This window comes from Saccostrea cucullata, unplaced genomic scaffold (assembly GCF_032062105.1).
Source record: "Saccostrea cucullata isolate Sc308-1 unplaced genomic scaffold, CSIRO_AGI_Scuc_v1 ctg13405, whole genome shotgun sequence".
In the NCBI taxonomy this organism is placed as follows: domain Eukaryota; kingdom Metazoa; phylum Mollusca; class Bivalvia; order Ostreida; family Ostreidae; genus Saccostrea; species Saccostrea cuccullata.
Genome location: NW_026919778.1, coordinates 7,501 through 12,500, shown reverse-complemented (window position 1 = coordinate 12,500; position 5,000 = coordinate 7,501).

Here is a 5,000-nt window from a genome sequence, read left to right as displayed (position 1 = left end):
TTTGCATCGCCGTCCGTACTTGCACCGCAAGGACAAAGCGATTTGGCTTTCGGGGTTTGGTGTGAGGGCACTTCGTGACAGCCATCGGTCAAAACCCGCCGCCCGCGCTGCGTGGCTAGACCCCGCGTCGCCGTCAACGCCCTCCCCGACCTCTCGCGACCGCCGAGTACGCTCCACAAGTCTGCGACGGGAAATATCAAGGCAGTGAGACGAGCGACGCCCACGAGCCTGCGTCGGTTGCATTTAAGGCGACGCAGCCGTTCGGCTGCGACGGCCAAGGCGGACTTGGAAAAACCAAGTCCGATTGATAGTTTCACCGACCCTCAGAGACGGGCCTCGGAGTTACCCGAGGCCGCCATGGCGTTCAAGATGTCGATGTTCAATGTGTCCTGCTATTCCCATTAATTCACGCAGATGGCTTGTCTCTTCATAGTCCCCCGAGCCGAGTGATCCACCACTTAGAGTTGTCAATAGATGCCAAAACGTGATTCGGCCGGTCGAGGCGCGCAACGAGGTACGCCTGACGTGACCGAGGAAAGAAAAGCCGAGAGACTTTGCCTGCTCCGACCCCTTCCTCGTCAAAATAAGGATTTCGTATACGTGAGAAGACAATATTGGGCGCTACAACATCGGAACAATGACGATGATGCGAGGGTGTTTTTTGCGACCTTCCCCTTTTAAGCCCGGGTCGCGGTCGAGCTCGTCTGAATTTAAGGCGACGGAGCCTGTACGGCTGCCGACTGCCCAAGGCTCTCGGACCACCGAAAGAGACAAGCGTTTCTCCGCACCCCATCCGCGCGACCTGACGGCTCCGGGGTTGGACCGTCACATCTCGACAATGAGATGGTATGCCAATGGTTTGCCCCATTGTCTTTTGTTAATGATCCTTCCGCAGGTTCACCTACGGAAACTGTTACGACTTTTACTTCCTCTAGATAGTACAGTTGCCCTTCTTCCCGCACCACGACGAATGCGTTGCCGCGCCGTCGGGACCAGTCCAAGGAGCTCACTAATCCATCCAATCGGTAGTAGCGACGGGCGGTGTGTACAAAGGCAGGGACGTATAATGCAGCTTGTGACTTGTGCTTACTGGAATTCCTCGTTCATGGGGTAATTACACCCCCCAATCCCTAGCACGAAGGAGGTTCAACGGGTTACCCGGCCCTTTCGGGCCAGGACAATACCTGTTGATTCCTTCAGTGTAGCGCGCGGCGGCCCCGAACATCTAAGGGCATCACAAACTGTTATTGCTCAATCTCGTGTGGTTTAAAGCCACTTGTCCCTTAAGAAGTTGCACCACTAATTAGATCGGTGAAATTTTTTAGTAGGTTAGATTCGTTCGTTATCGGAATCCCAAAAAATCGCTCCACCAACTAAAACGGCCATGCACCCCCCCCACCGAATCAAGAAAGAGCTCTCAATCTGTCAATCCACAGTGTTGGGGCCGGGGGAAAATTTTCCCCGTTTTAGTCAAATTAACCCGCAGGCTCCACCCCTGGGGTCCCCTTCCGTAAATTTCCCTTTTAAATTTAGTTTGAACCATACCCCCCCAACCCCAAAAATTTGGTTTCCGGGGCTGTGGATTTATTGAAGCAACTCCGGCGGATTGCTAGTTGGCATGTTTATGGTCAGAACTACGACGGATCCATCGTTTTTTAAACCCTTTTTCGTTTTACTAATAAAACAGCTTGGAAACTTTCGGGGGCCCGTCTGGCGAATAAGAATTTCACCTCTAACCCCCCCAAAACCCCCCCCGCAGCCCCTCAATCATTACCTCGTGTTCCAAAAACCAAAAAAAAACCGAGGTCCCATTATTCCAGCACCATTGTGCAGGCCGCTTTTTGAACACTTAATTTTTTTAAAATAAAAATTTGGCCACCCAACAACTAGTAAGGAAATTTACAACCAGAGGTTGGGTCAGGACAGGCAGTGACCGCAACGAGGGGCACCGCCAGCCGAGATCCAGCTACGAGTTTTTAACTGCAGCAACTTACTACGCTATTGGAGCTGGAATACCGCGGCTGCGGGCCTAACTTGCCCTCCAATGATTCTCGTAGTTTTAAAGTGTACCACTTCAATTACGGGGCCTCGAAGGAGTCCCGTTTTGTTATTTTTCGTCACTCCCCCCCGGGTGCCAGGAGTGGGTAATTTGGCGCCTGCTGCCTTCCTTGGATGTGGTAGCGTTTCTCATGCTCCCTCTCCGGAATCGAACCTATTCCCCTTTACCCGTTACAACCATGGTAGCATAGCACGTACCATCGACAGTTGATAGGCAGACATTTGAAATAATGTCGCGGAAACCCCGTGCATCAGCTAAAGTTATCCAGAGTCACCAAAAGGACGGCCTTGCGACCGTTTGGTTTTCAATAAAAGCGCTTTTCCCCGTGAGGTCGGAGCTTCGTTGCATGATTAGTTAAATTACCACAGTTACCCAAAATAGGATTGTACCATCATGACCATAACTGATTAATGACCATTGCGGTTTCACTGTGCAAGAGTTTGTACTTAGACATGCATGGCTTAGTCTTTGAGACAAGGAACACTATGGCAGGATCAACCAGATAAGCCACTAAAGGCCCCCACCGTGCGGCAGGTTTCCGATCACCGTCCACCTCGCCATGGCGAGGGGCGGTGACCCCCCGTATGTTATTCGTTCCTTCCGGAAACTTTTTACTGTCGTGGGAGTCCGGGGGGACGTGGACTCGACCGACGCTACTCAAAAAGGCCGCCGCGCTCCCCCGAAGTGGTCGGGGGAAGGCGACGGACGGGGCGAAGGGCCCCGACCGCTGGACTACCGAAAAGTCAGGCCGACCGCTACTAGCTTTCATGGGGCCCGGCGTCCTCCTGCCGACGGAGGGACACCTTTCTCCAGACAAAACCAGGCGGTTTTTGCCCGTAACCTGTGCTTTCCCCAACACCGCTCCCTTGAGATCCAGTTCTGTTTTTAGATCTTTCGGCCGACGTGTCGCCCCCGGGGGCCCCTCGGCAGCGGGGGGTTGTTTCCGCCGCACGCCCCATGGGGTAGGTTTTGGGCTGGGGACATACCGACTTTACCTGGTGCACCATGTAAAAACACACTTTAGGGCCCCCCGGGGGGGCCCCTTGGGTCACACATCCCAGGGGGTCAAAGCCCCCCGCCCCCCCCAAAAAGGCCCAGCCCCCCGGGGTTCCCAAAAACGGACCCCCAAAAAATTAAGATTTTTTTCGCGGAGAGCTCTCGAAACTTTCCCCCCCAAAACCAAACATGTTCGTCCGAGTCGGGGGGGCGACTAGCGCAGAAAAGCTCTGCGCAAAACTTCCCCTCCAGGGGAAGAGAGACTTGGTCGTCTCCGGGCGGGAGGCTAGCGCAGGGCTTTTGGGCAAACTTTCCCCTCCAATTTCCGCCCAAACCTTTAGGTTTTACGCACCGTGGGTTAACCCCCGGTCTTTTGCGCAAGTTTCCCCCCCAAGTCCGACCAATTTGTCGTTTTCGCCCCGTGAGGTTACCGCAAAACCCGGTTTTTCCCCTTTAAAAGTCAGACAAATTTTTGCCGTCTAAAGCGGGAGGCTAGCGCAGAGCCCGCGAAAACTTTCCCCCCCAAAAGTCAGACCGAACTTGGTCGTCCAAGCGGAGGGGGGAGAGAGCGCAGAGTTTCCCCTTGCCAAACTTTCCCCCCCAAAAGCGACCCTTGGTCGTCCAAGCGGAGGGGGAGAGAGCGCAGAGCTCTTCCCCCAAACTTTCCCCTCCAAAGTCAGCCAAACTTGGTCTGTTTAATGCCCGCTTTTTATTTGATATGGTTTTCTCCTATAATGAAATATTAAACAAAAGAACAAGTTTTGACCTTGTATCAAAATAATGAGGTCATCAAATTAATTTTTAAAAAATAACACAGTATTTAGAGTCTGAAATAATTAATATTTGTAGAAAGAACAGGATATACAATGTTTCTAATTGTATTCTAAAAATATAACATGTTTAAATTTGTCCAACACTTACTTTGACAAAATATCAAGTCGCAACAAAGAAATGCATTAAGTGATTTTACACTTACCATTTGACAAAAAATGAAACTATACCACTATATATTTTGAGGTATAAACAGGTATTCATAAAAATAAATGAATTTTCTTATTGGGGTTAGAAAGTGATTGTAACTTAAATTGTGAAAGTGAACTAATGCATTTTTGCCATAAATTATTGTCCGCAATACTTAGTTAGTAAAAAATGAAACAAAGCAAAGGACCAATTAAGTTTGTAGGTATACGGTAGGTATTTTATAAAAAAAGCTTTTTTGACGGTTTAGTAAAAGAATTTTCTTAATCTGGGGTTTTTAGAAAGTGTAAATTGTAACTAAGTATTGGTCGCTTTGACAGTTAGAACAGTAAAGGTATATTTAGTTAATTCATCGCATATTCTACTTTGTTGCAACAATAACAGTGCATTAGGCTCATTATTTAAATATCAAGGTCAAAACTTGTTCTTTCCTGTTTAATATTTCATTATAGGAGAAAACCATATCAATAAAAAGTATACCGGAGCATTAAACGGTCAAAATCTGTAAATTTCAATAATTTTGTTCTAACCCCAGGGGTAGAAAGTGTAAAATGTAACATAAATATTGTAGTCATACATCAGATTTATTTCTAGGAAAAATCAATAATTTTTACCCTAAAACAATATAAAAATATTTATTTATAACTTTTAAATGCTAAAATGATTTCAATTTAGGGATTAAAAACATAAAAATATTTGGTTAAGGTCTGCGCTAGTCGCCCCCTCCGCTTGGACGACCAAGTTCGGTCTGACTTTGGAGGGGAAAGTTTGCGCAGAGAGCTCTGCGCTACTCTCCCCCTCCGCTTGGACGACCAAGTTCGGTCTGACTTTGGAGGGGAAAGTTTGCGCAGAGAGCTCTGCGCTAACCTCACGGTGCGTAAAACGACTAAGTTCGGTCTGACTCTGGAGGGGAAAGTTTGCGCAGAGAGCCCTGCGCTAACCTCACGGTGCGTAGAAGGACTAAGTT